This window comes from Aegilops tauschii, unplaced genomic scaffold (genome assembly GCF_002575655.3).
Source record: "Aegilops tauschii subsp. strangulata cultivar AL8/78 unplaced genomic scaffold, Aet v6.0 ptg001159l_obj, whole genome shotgun sequence".
NCBI classification, from domain to species: Eukaryota; Viridiplantae; Streptophyta; class Magnoliopsida; order Poales; family Poaceae; genus Aegilops; species Aegilops tauschii.
The window spans coordinates 1-13,942 of NW_027333364.1; the positions used below are offsets into that span (position 1 = coordinate 1).

At 37.6% G+C, this 13,942-nt stretch overlaps 1 non-coding gene across 1 annotated transcript; it reads right to left on the reverse strand.

Annotated features, from left to right (window-relative positions):
- Positions 1-7,980: 7,980 nt before the first annotated feature.
- Positions 7,981-8,052, reverse strand: TRNAR-UCU (transfer RNA arginine (anticodon UCU)). The gene has a single exon. It is a non-coding gene; the product is annotated as a tRNA-Arg (tRNA).
- Between the last annotated feature and the right edge of the window lie 5,890 nt (positions 8,053-13,942).

Consider the following 13,942-nt stretch of genomic DNA (forward strand, 5'->3'; position numbering starts at 1 on the left):
ATCTCTTGCAAGAAGAAAATAATCTCCAAATTCGACTTGTCAATTTTATTTCTCATGAAAATAGCAAGTTAACTCAAAGAATTTATCACACAAATAGTCAATTTGTTAGAACTTGCTTAGTAGTGAATTGGGAACAAGAAGAAAAAGAAAAGGCTGGTGCTTCCCTTGTTGAGGTAAGAGCAAATGATCTTATTCGCGATTTCCTAAGAATTGAGTTAGTCAAGTCCACTATTTCGTATACACGAAAAAGGTATGGTAGGACAAGTGCAGGACCGATTCCCCATAATAGGTTAGATCGCGCCAATATCAATTCTTTTTATTCCAAGGCGAAGATTGAATCACTTAGCCAACATCCAGAAGCTATTGGCACTTTGTTGAATCGAAATAAAGAATACCACTCTTTGATGATTTTGTCGGCATCCAACTGTTCTCGAATTGGTTTATTCAAGAATTCAAAACATCCCAATGCGATAAAAGAATGGAATCCTAGAATTCCTATTCGAGAAATTTTTGGGCCCTTAGGCGCTATTGTAGCTAGTATATCGCATTTTTCTTCATCTTACTATTTACTAACGCATAATAAAATCCTGTTAAAAAAATATTTGTTCGTTGACAATTTAAAACAAACCTTCCAAGTACTTCAAGAACTTAAATACTCTTTAATAGATGAAAATAAAAGGATTTCTAATTTCGATAGTAACATAATGTTGGATCCATTCCTTTTGAATTGTCACTTTGTCCATCATGATTCTTGGGAAGAGACATTGGCAATAATTCACCTTGGACAATTTATTTGTGAAAATGTATGTCTATTTAAATCGCACATAAAAAAATCCGGTCAAATTTCATTGTAAATATGAATTCCTTTGTTATAAGAGCAGCTAAACCTTATTTGGCCACTACAGGAGCAACTGTTAATGGTCATTATGGAGAAATCCTTTACAAGGGAGATAGGTTAGTTACGTTTATATATGAAAAATCGAGATCTAGTGACATAACGCAAGGTCTTCCAAAAGTGGAACAAATCTTTGAAGCGCGTTCAATTGATTCATTATCCCCGAATCTCGAAAGGAGAATTGAGGATTGGAATGAGCGAATACCAAGAATTCTTGGGGTCCCTTGGGGATTCTTGATTGGAGCTGAGCTAACCATAGCCCAAAGTCGTATCTCTTTGGTTAATAAAATCCAAAAGGTTTATCGATCCCAAGGGGTACAGATCCATAATAGACATATAGAGATTATTATACGCCAAGTAACATCAAAAGTGCGGGTTTCCGAAGATGGAATGTCTAATGTTTTTTCGCCTGGGGAATTAATCGGACTATTGCGAGCGGAACGAGCAGGACGAGCTTTGGATGAATCGATCTATTATCGGGCAATCTTATTGGGAATAACAAGGGCTTCCCTAAATACCCAAAGTTTCATATCTGAAGCAAGTTTTCAAGAAACTGCTCGAGTTTTAGCAAAAGCTGCCCTACGAGGTCGCATTGATTGGTTGAAAGGCTTGAAAGAAAACGTAGTTCTGGGGGGGATTATACCTGTTGGTACCGGATTCCAAAAATTTGTGCATCGTTCCCCACAAGACAAGAACCTTTATTTCGAAATAAAAAAAAAAAAATCTATTCGCGTCGGAAATGAGAGATTTTTTGTTTCTCCATACAGAATTAGTTTCTTCAGATTCTGACGTAACAAACAATTTTATGAGACATAAGAACCCCCATTTAACATTTAACCCTATATCATTTAAGGATACATAAAAAATATTTTTTATTTCAAGCTATTTCGGATCTTTCTTAATCTTCAAAAAGAACTAAATTCCGTAATGGAATGGTAGGGTTAAAAAAAAAAGGAAGTGTGGAAAAAATGACAAGAAGATATTGGAACATTAATTTGAAAGAGATGATAGAAGCAGGAGTTCATTTTGGTCATGGTATTAAGAAATGGAATCCTAAAATGGCCCCTTACATTTCGGCAAAGCGTAAAGGTACTCATATTATAAATCTCGCTAGAACGGCTCGTTTTTTATCAGAAGCTTGTGATTTAGTTTTTGATGCAGCAAGTCAGGGAAAAAGTTTCTTAATTGTTGGTACCAAAAAAAGAGCAACAGATTTAGTAGCATCAGCTGCAATAAGGGCTCGTTGTCATTATGTTAATAAAAAGTGGTTCAGTGGTATGTTAACGAATTGGTCGATTACGAAAACTAGACTTTCTCAATTTAGAGACTTAAGAGCAGAAGAAAAAATGGGAAAATTCCACCATCTCCCAAAAAGAGATGTGGCAATCTTGAAGAGAAAATTATCTACCTTGCAAAGGTATCTCGGCGGGATCAAATATATGACGAGATTGCCAGACATTGTGATCGTCCTTGATCAGCAAAAAGAGTATATAGCTCTTCGGGAATGTGCCATTTTGGGATTCCTACTATTTCTTTAGTCGATACAAATTGTGACCCGGATCTCGCGAATATATCGATTCCAGCCAACGATGACACTATGACTTCAATTCGATTGATTCTTAACAAATTAGTATTTTCAATTTGTGAGGGGCCGTTCTCTCTATATAAGAAATCGTTGATTAAGAATATATAGTGAATTCTTGGGCAACTGCGTAAATTTATGGAATCACTTACTTTACTATATCTTTTTTTTTGCATAGAATTTTTTTTGCATAGAAAAAAGAAGGGGAATATTGATATATATTAGAGGGTATTGATATATATTATGATCTGATGTGCTTTCTTGGTATCCTAAATATAAGATTAATACTTCAAGTTGCTGAGTTGAGAAAGAGATGGTTGAATCAAAAGAATTCCTTTTTTGAAGTTCAATTTTTATCAGAGGACAATATGAATATTATACCTTGTTCCATTAAAACACTCAAGGGGTTATACGATATATCGGGTGTAGAAGTAGGCCAACACTTCTATTGGCAAATAGGAGGTTTCCAAATTCATGCCCAAGTACTCATCACTTCTTGGGTCGTAATTACTATCTTGCTAGGTTCAGTTGTCATAGCTGTTCGGAATCCACAAACCATCCCGACCGACGGTCAGAATTTTTTTGAATATGTCCTTGAGTTTATTCGAGACTTGAGCAAAACTCAGATTGGAGAAGAATATGGTCCCTGGGTTCCCTTTATTGGAACTATGTTCCTTTTTATTTTTGTTTCGAATTGGTCGGGTGCTCTTTTACCTTGGAAAATTATAGAGTTACCCCATGGGGAATTAGCAGCGCCCACGAATGATATAAATACTACTGTTGCTTTAGCTTTACTCACGTCAGCGGCATATTTTTATGCTGGTCTTAGCAAAAAAGGATTGAGCTATTTCGAGAAATATATTAAACCAACTCCAATCCTTTTACCAATTAACATCCTAGAAGATTTCACAAAACCATTATCGCTTAGCTTTCGACTTTTCGGGAATATATTGGCGGATGAATTAGTCGTTGTTGTTCTTGTTTCTTTAGTCCCCTTAGTAATCCCTATACCGGTCATGTTTCTTGGATTATTTACAAGCGGTATTCAAGCTCTTATTTTTGCAACATTAGCCGCAGCCTATATAGGTGAATCCATGGAGGGTCATCATTGAATTGACTCTTTTTGGAAATAGTATTTTTTTTGCAGCTTAGCTCAATTCATGCATGGTTCCAGATAATCTGCTTGGTTGCAAAAAAATAGTTAGAAATGCGTATGAATATATAGCCTAGAGTTGTAGGAGAGAGAATAGACTATATTATGGAATTTTCAAAGTATATATGCATTAAGGAGGGTGGAGTCAGGCTAGATCTATACTATAATATCCTTAATGTCTATAAGTGGAGTCCTCTTTTATGCGGGTTTCCACTTTAAGCAATGATTTTAGAATCCGATTCAATAGAAAATGAGAAAATATGCAAACAAAATAGAAGAAACAAATGTATATATATATAGGATATTATATTATATATTCCTAGGTTAGATTCATTATCTAATCCGATATATGGATATGGAATTCCCTTCTATGTAGTTCGGACAATTCACATTATCATTTCAATTTGATTTCAATTTGTACTTTTTAGTTACTTTACTTCTCCCCAATAGAGCTTAGAAGTAAGAATTTATTGGTTGATTGTATCCTTAACCATTTCTTTTTTTTGACACGAGGAACTACTCACCATGAATCCACTAATTGCTGCTGCTTCTGTTATTGCTGCTGGATTGGCCGTAGGGCTTGCTTCTATTGGACCTGGAGTTGGTCAAGGTACTGCTGCAGACAAGCTGTAGAAGGTATTGCGAGACAGCCAGAAGCAGAAGGTAAAATACGAGGTACTTTATTGCTTAGTCTAGCTTTTATGGAAGCTTTAACAATTTATGGACTAGTTGTGGCACTTAGCGCTTTTATTTGCGAACCCTTTTGTTTAATCTTAAAAAAAAATTCTTTCGATTTCGATTAGATACTTTTTTCTTTTTTTAGTAAATTGGTATTTGCTTCCGCAATTCCAATTATATCAATACTTTATTTAATTTACTCCTATTTATTACTCCTGGAATTATCTATTTATCGGACAGATAATACCCCATTCTAGGAAGGGCTGAGTTGAGTATTATTAATTTAGAAGATATGCTCACCTTCTTATTTCCCGTCCTTAGTTTAGGAAAGTGGAAAGTTTTTTCCTTTTATTTTAGGAATTTTGGGAACAGAACATTTCAACAAAGGAAGTCTTTCACCGGTCAAACAAGACGTAAGACTTAATCTAAAAGAAATTACTAGATTGAATCTATTTGCATTAAAAAAACCGATCAAAAAAGGGCGAGCGAAGTAAGTGATCGAAAAACTTTGTTCTTTGTTCGTCCTATCTATAAGAGGAGAGCATATGAAAAATGTAACCCATTCTTTCGTTTTTTTAGCTCACTGGCCATCCGCTGGCAGTTTCGGGCTTAATACCGATATTTTAGCGAACAAATCTAATAAATCTAACTGTAGTGGTTGGTGTTTTTGATTTTTTTTGGAAAGGGAGTGTGTGCGAGTTGTCTATTTCAAGAATAGATTGGATCTATCCGGCTGCACTTTATAATATTTTTTAGTATTTTTCGGATAAATAAGAAAAGGGGTGCACGATCTCGACGAATTACTTCTGAATAAATTCAGAAATCATATGGAAGAACCATAGCATTTCGCGACTCATTGGTAAATCAACTTTGATTCTCTATAAACCAAGAATGTGAGACCATTAACACGGTTAAAGCTAAACTGCTTGAAGTCCAGGCAAAAAAGAGGTACTCTTTCTACAACTATATTAGTATTAGTACCGAATTTAAACGGGAAATAGCTAATGTAAAATTTATCTGATATAGAACACTCATATCGATAAAATGGTTTGAACTATTTACTAGAAAAAAAAAAGGGGGCACCCTGCCCTTTTTAACCAATGCCGAATCGACGACCTATGTATAAAAAAGAGAAATTTTTTGGATTTGAAGAAAAAAAAAAATAAAAAAGAATTCTATTAATTTTCATTTTCCATTTATTTAGTTAGTTTTTCTTAATGAAATTGAAATTATTAACTAGAGGGCAAATAAAAATAAAGAAACAACTTTGCTGACCATGATATATTTTTATCTAGGCGGAAGAGTCCTCTTAATATTTATCTAGTCTTATATAGGTTTCGGTATATTGAAATATAAACATAAAAAAGAAGATAGAGGATAGGCTCATTACTTAAAAAAAAGATATGGAAATAGCTATAGAAAAAAAAAAAAGGAGCGTGAGAGCCAAATGAATCGAAAGATTCATGTTTGGTTCGGGAAGAGATCATAAAAGTTGTAAACTTACAAAATAATCTACTTTCATTAAAAGATTTATTAGATAATCGAAAACAGAGGATCTTGAGTACTATTCGAAATTCAGAAGAATTGCGTAGAGGGACCATTGAGCAACTCGAAAAAGCTCGGATTCGATTACAGAAAGTCGAACTAGAAGCGGATGAGTATCGAATGAATGGATACTCTGAGATAGAACGAGAAAAAGCAAATTTGATTAATGCTACTTCTATTAGTTTGGAACAATTGGAAAAGTCTAAAAACGAAACCCTTTATTTTGAAAAACAAAGGGCAATGAATCAGGTCCGACAGCGGGTTTTCCAACAGGCCGTACAAGGAGCTCTAGGAACTCTGAATAGTTGTTTGAATACCGAGTTACATTTCCGTACGATTCGTGCTAATATTGGCATTCTCGGGTCCCTGGAATGGAAGAGATAATTAAATTAATTAGGCCTTGAACTTCTACTTTCGTTTAGAATTTAGGCATTATTTTTCCCCTTGCTTCCGAAAAAAGAGTCAAGAAACACTAATGGCAACCCTTCGAGTCGACGAAATTCATAAAATTCTCCGCGAACGTATTGAACAATATAATAGGAAAGTAGGGATTGAGAATATAGGTCGCGTAGTTCAAGTGGGGGATGGGATTGCTCGTATTATAGGTCTTGGTGAAATAATGTCAGGTGAATTAGTCGAATTTGCAGAAGGTACTAGGGGTATTGCTCTGAATTTGGAATCCAAAAATGTTGGGATTGTATTAATGGGCGATGGGTTGATGATACAAGAGGGAAGTTTTGTAAAAGCAACAGGAAGAATTGCTCAGATACCCGTGAGTGAGGCTTACTTGGGTCGTGTTGTAAATGCTCTGGCTAAACCTATTGATGGGAAAGGCGAAATTATAGCTTCCGAATCTCGCTTAATTGAATCTCCTGCTCCAAGTATAATTTCCAGGCGTTCCGTATACGAACCTCTTCAAACAGGGCTTATTGCTATCGATTCGATGATCCCTATAGGGCGCGGTCAGCGAGAGTTAATTATTGGGGACAGACAGACTGGCAAAACAGCAGTAGCCACAGATACAATTCTCAATCAAAAAGGGCAAGGTGTAATATGTGTTTATGTAGCTATCGGTCAAAGAGCATCCTCCGTAGCTCAAGTAGTAACTACTTTCCATGAGGAGGGGGCTATGGAATACACTATTGTAGTAGCTGAAATGGCGGATTCACCTGCTACATTACAATACCTCGCTCCTTATACGGGAGCAGCCCTGGCTGAGTATTTTATGTACCGCGAACGGCATACTTTAATAATTTATGATGATCTCTCCAAACAGGCACAAGCTTATCGCCAAATGTCCCTTCTATTAAGAAGACCTCCCGGCCGTGAGGCTTATCCAGGGGATGTTTTTTATTTGCATTCACGCCTTTTAGAAAGAGCCGCTAAATTAAATTCTCTTTTAGGCGAAGGAAGTATGACCGCTTTACCAATAGTTGAGACTCAATCTGGAGACGTTTCCGCCTATATTCCTACTAATGTAATCTCCATTACAGATGGACAAATATTCTTATCTGCGGATCTATTCAATGCCGGAATTCGACCCGCTATTAATGTGGGTATTTCTGTTTCCAGAGTAGGATCCGCGGCTCAAATTAAAGCCATGAAACAAGTAGCTGGCAAATCAAAATTGGAACTAGCGCAATTCGCAGAGTTACAAGCCTTTGCACAATTCGCCTCTGCTCTCGATAAAACAAGTCAGAATCAATTGGCAAGGGGTCGACGATTAAGGGAATTGCTTAAACAATCCCAGGCAAATCCTCTCCCAGTGGAAGAGCAGATAGCTACTATTTATACCGGAACAAGAGGATATCTTGATTCGTTAGAAATTGAACAGGTAAATAAATTTCTGGATGAGTTACGTAAACATCTAAAAGATACTAAACCTCAATTCCAAGAAATTATATCTTCTAGCAAGACATTCACCGAGCAAGCGGAAATCCTTTTGAAGGAAGCTATTCAGGAACAGCTGGAACGGTTTTCTCTTCAGTAACAAATAAATTTTGCATGTCTACTCTTGTTAGTAGAATAGGAATCGTTGAGAAAGCTTTTTCATTTGAATCATGCAAAAAAGTTTTCTTTGTTTTTAGTTTTCAGTATAGTTATTTAAAGAATAGATAGAAATAAGATTGCGTCCAATAGGATTTGAACCTATACCAAAGGTTTAGAAGACCTCTGTCCTATCCATTAGACAATGGACGCTTTTCTTTCATATTTTATTCTTTCTTTTATTTTTTTGCTTCTTCCGAGAAAAAACTGTTAGACCAAAACTCTTTTAGGAAATCAAAAAATCCAGATACAAATGCATGATGTATATATTATATCATGCATATATCATAAAGAAGGAGTATGGAGCCGGTAGTGGGAATCGAACCCGCAACCCAAGGTTATGAGCCTTATGAGCTACCAAACTGCTCTATACTCTTAAACTAAAGAGGGGTAACTAGTGGATAAAAGAGGGTTGGATACGCCCCTCTACCAATATCTATACAAATAGAATAGTCCATTTATACAGAATGGTAAAGAGGGCTCCTCTATGATTATCAATTCCAGAAATCCATACAAATACGAAAGGGTATTTTATCCTTACCAACTGGATCTTGTTGCACCCGGTAACAAACACTCATAAACCATTTCTCGAAGTACGTGTCCGGATAGCCCAAAATGTCGATAGTTAGCTCTAGGTCTTCCGGTCAAAAAACAACGTCGATGAAGGCGTGTAGGTGCACTATTACGCGGTAGGGATTGCAATTTTTCTCGCATTTTCGTTTTTTCACTCAAACTCAAGGGAGAAACTTTGCTTCTTATCTTTTTTTTTAAAGATTGACGAATCAAATGATATTTCTGTTCTAATTTCTGCCGCTTCTTCTCCCTCTGAATCAAACTTTTTTTTGCCATAATGTGTCGTTGCTATTATTACCAAGTATACGGTTCTAATCCTAGATGGAAAAAATAAATAGAAAAAGAAATCTAAAAAGGCAGATCCTCCCTCTCTATCAAGAGTAATGAACTAGGTGCTGATACAGTACAAAAAACAAAACTAAATTAACCAAACTTGCCTGATGTTGAGGCAATCAAGAAAGCTGCATAAGTGAATATATAACCCACGGAAAAGTGAGCTAATCCAACCAATCTTGCTTGCACAATGGAAAGAGCCACGGGCTTATCTCTCCAGCGAATTAAATTAGCTAAAGGTGTGCGTTCATGAGCCCATGCTAAAGTCTCAATTAATTCCTGCCAATACCCCCGCCAGGAAATTAAGAACATAAATCCAGTAGCCCAAACAAGATGTCCAAATAAGAACATCCACGCCCATACCGATAAACTATTCATCCCAAAAGGATTATATCCATTGATAAGTTGTGAAGAGTTTAACCATAGGTAATCTCTTAACCATCCATCAAATAAGTGGAGGATTCATTAAATTGTGAAACGTTGCCCTGCCATAATGTGATATGTTTCCAATGCCAATAAAAAGTAACCCACCCAATGGTATTTAACATCCAGAAAACTGCCAAATAAAATGCGTCCCAAGCAGAAATATCACAAGTACCGCCGCGCCCTGGGCCGTCACAAGGAAAACTATATCCAAAATCCTTTTTATCTGGCATTAATTTGGAACCGCGTGCATCTAAAGCGCCCTTTACTAAAATCAATGTAGTTGTATGCAAACCTAGAGCAATAGCATGATGAACCAAGAAATCCCCAGGTCCTATTGTTAAGAAAAGCGAATTACTATTCTCATTAACAGCATTCAACCATCCGGGCAACCATAGGCTTCGACCCGCATTGAAAGCGGGGCCATTCGTTGAAGATAAGAGTATATCGAACCCATATGTCGTCTTGCCATGAGCAGATTGTATCCATTGGGCAAATATAGGTTCGATCAAGATTTGCTTTTCTGGAGTACCAAAAGCAAGCATGACGTCGTTATGAACATAAAGGCCCAAGGTATGGAATCCTAGAAAGAGGCTAGCCCAACTTAAATGAGATATGATAGCTTCTTTATGGTCTAACATTCTTGCCAATACATTATCCTCATTCTGTTCCGGATTGTAATCCCTAATGAAAAAAATAGCTCCATGAGCAAAAGCCCCTGTCATGATGAACCCTGCAATATAATATATTGGTGATGAGTATATAAAGCAGCTTGAGTAGTAAAGTCTTGTGCTATGAATGCATAAGGAGGTAAAGAGTACATATGTTGAGCTACTAAGGAAGTAATAACCCCTAAAGAAGCTAGAGCAAGACCTAACTGAAAATGAATCGAATTGTTGATTGTGTCATAAAGGCCCTTATGCCCACGCCCTAATCGACCCCCCGGAGGAGTATGCGCTTCTAAAAGATCTTTAATACTGTGCCCAATTCCGAAGTTAGTTCGATACATGTGACCGGCAATGAGAAAAATAAATGCAATAGCTAAATGATGGTGAGCCATATCGGTCAGCCACAAACTTTGCGTTTGTGGGTGGAATCCCCCAAGAAGAGTTAGAATGGCAGTTCCCGCTCCTTGAGCGGTACCAAATAAATGATTACTCGAATCAGGGTTTTGGGCATAAAGATTCCATTGACCCGTCAAAAGGGGTCCCAACCCCTGGGGATAGGGTAATACATCTAAGAAATTATTCCATCGAACGTACTCCCCCCTGGATGCGGGAATAGCAACATGAACTAAATGTCCTGTCCAAGCCAAAGAACTTACCCCGAAAAGTCCTGACAAATGATGATTGAGACGAGATTCCGCGTTTTTGAACCACGAAAGGCTTGGTTTCCATTTGGGTTGTAGATGTAACCAACCCGCTATTAAGGACAGCGTAGAAAGAAATAATAGAAAAAGAGCTCCAGTATAAAGATCCTCATTGGTGCGTAATCCTATTGTATACCACCACTGATAAACTCCAGAATAAGCAATATTCACTGGACCAGCAGCACCTCCTCGAGTAAAGGCTTCCACAGCGGGTTGACCAAAATGAGGATCCCAAATCGCATGAGCAATAGGTCTTACGTGTAAAGGATCCTGTATCCATGATTCAAAATTTCCTTGCCAAGCTACATGAAACAGATTTCCGGACGTCCATAGAAAGATTATTGCTAATTGCCCAAAGTGAGAAGCAAAAATGTTCTGATAAAGACGTTCTTCAGTAATATCATCATGACTTTCGAAATCATGTGCGGTAGCAATACCAAACCAAATACGACGAGTAGTGGGGTCCTGAGCTAAGCCTTGGCTAAACCTGGGAAATCTTAATTCCATAATGCCTTTCAAATCCTCCTAGCCACTATCCTACTGCAATAATTCTCGCTAAGAAGAATGCCCATGTCGTGGCAATTCCACCCAGAAGGTAATGGGTTACTCCTACAGCGCGTCCTTGTATAATGCTCAAGGCTCTAGGCTGAGTAGCAGGAGCAACTTTTAATTTGTTATGAGCCCAAACGATAGATTCAATGAGTTCTTGCCAATAACCACGGCCGCTGAATAAAAACATTAAACTGAAGGCCCAGACAAAATGAGCACCTAAGAAAAAAAGACCATATGCAGATAATGAAGAACCATAAGACTGAATGACTTGCGATGCCTGTGCCCACAAGAAATCTCGAAGCCACCCATTAATCGTAATGGAACTCTGTGCAAAGTTTCCCCCTGTAATATGAGTTACCACCCCTTGATCACTTATAGTACCCCAAACATCCGACTGCATTTTCCAACTGAAATGGAAAATGACTACCGAAATTGCATTGTACATCCAGAATAAACCTAAGAAAACATGATCCCAGGCGGATACTTGACATGTTCCCCCTCGGCCAGGCCCATCGCAAGGAAAGCGAAAACCTAGATTTGCTTTATCGGGTATCAAACGGGAACTCCGAGCAAATAAAACACCTTTCAAAAGTATTAATACAGTCACATGTATGGTAAATGCATGAATGTGATGGACTAAAAAATCTGCGGTTCCTAATGGAATAGGTAACAAAGCCACTTTGCCACCTACTGCTACTAACTCGCCGCCTCCCCACGTTAAGCTAGTACTTGTTGTTGCACCAGGAGCTGTTACGCCAGGCGCAGTAGCATGGATATTTTGTACCCATTGAGCAAAGATAGGTTGTAATTGTATGGCAGTATCCGAAAACATATCTTGTGGACGGCCTAAAGCACTCATGGTATCATTATGAATGTACAAGCCAAAACTGTGAAAACCTAGAAATATACATACCCAGTTAAGGTGGGATATGATTGCATCGCGGTGTCTAAGGACGCGATCTAATAGATCGTTGTATCGAGTAGTTGGATCATAGTCTCTTACCATAAAAATTGCTGCATGTGCAACCGACTATTAGAAATCCGCCAATCCACATGTGGTGTGTGAACAAGGAAAGTTGTGTACCATAGTCAGTAGCTAGGTATGGATAGGGAGGCATAGAATACATATGATGAGCTACAACAATGGTTGTAGAGCCTAGCATAGCTAGGTTAAGAGATAATTGAGCATGCCATGACGTTGTTAAGATTTCATAAAGACCCTTATGGCCTTGTCCTGTAAATGGGCCCTTGTGAGCCTCCAAAATATCTTTAAGTCCATGGCCAATACCCCAATTGGTCCTATACATATGACCTGCGATTAGGAAAAGAATAGCAATAGCTAAATGATGGTGCGCAATATCGGTCAGCCAGAGACCACCGGTTACTGGATCTAGTCCTCCGCGAAAAGTCAGAAATTCTGCGTATTTGGACCAATTTAAAGTGAAAAAAGGGGTTGCTCCTTCGGCAAAACTAGGATAAAGTTGAGCCAAAAGGTCCCGATTCAAGATAAATTCATGAGGAAGTGGTATCTCTTTAGGATCCACCCCAGCGTCAAGAAATTGGTTAATTGGTAAAGATACATGAATTTGGTGCCCCGCCCAAGAAAGAGACCCAAGTCCTAATAATCCCGCTAAGTGGTGATTCAACATGGATTCTACATCTTGGAACCAGGCCAATTTGGGAGCGGCTTTGTGATAATGGAACCAACCAGCAAAAAGCATTAACGCTGCAAAAATCAATGCACCAATTGCAGTACAATAGAGTTGTAATTCACTAGTTATTCCAGATGCTCGCCAAAGCTGAAAAAAACCAGAGGTTATTTGGATTCCTCGGAAACCCCCGCCTACATCACCATTCAATATTTCTTGCCCTACTATAGGCCAAACTACCTGAGCACTGGGTCCAATGTGAGTAGGATCACTTAGCCATGCTTCATAATTGGAAAAACGGGCGCCATGAAAGTACATGCCACTCAACCAAAGAAAGATAATGGAAAGTTGCCCGAAATGAGCACTAAAGACTTTTCGAGAAATCTCCTCCAAATCACCAGTATGACTATCGAAATCGTGAGCATCAGCATGTAGGTTCCAGATCCAAGTGGTAGTATCAGGGCCCTTAGCTAGTGTTCTTGAGAAATGGCCGGGTCTGGCCCATTCCTCAAAAGATGTTTTTTACAGGATCCCTATCCACAACAATTTTTACTTCTGGTTCCGGCGAACGAATAATCATTAAGTCCTCCTCTTTCCGGACAAGACATACAAAGAGACCCGCCAACTGTCTTTTTAGTGAATCTTTGAAAGATATATATTTTGAAAGATAGATTTTGAAAGATAGATTTTGAAAGATAGATATTGTGATTAGTTCTTTTCTTTACTATCTACCATCCTTCTATTTTTTTTTAGTTATTCACTGGAGCAATTATATATTGAAGTCAATCCGAGGCAAGTGTTCGGGTCTATTATGACATAAAGATTAGGTGCCTAACGGACATTGTTTATCTTGAAAAACAAATATTTCTCGACGTAAGAAAAAAATCTTTTTTATTTTTAATTTAAGAAACTAGTGTATTTTTTTTTGAGGGCATAAGCTCCTATCTATATCTACTTTCCTTGAGCATAATATAGGGTTTTTTATTTGATTCTAAATTCCAAGATAACTCATTAGAATTATTAATAAGATGGTCCTAATATATTAGCAATATTTAGATTGCCCCCTCTTTTTATTCAGTTTATTACTTCTATTCTAGACCCTATCCCTATGGTTTATTCTTATGAAATATCATATAAAATAGAA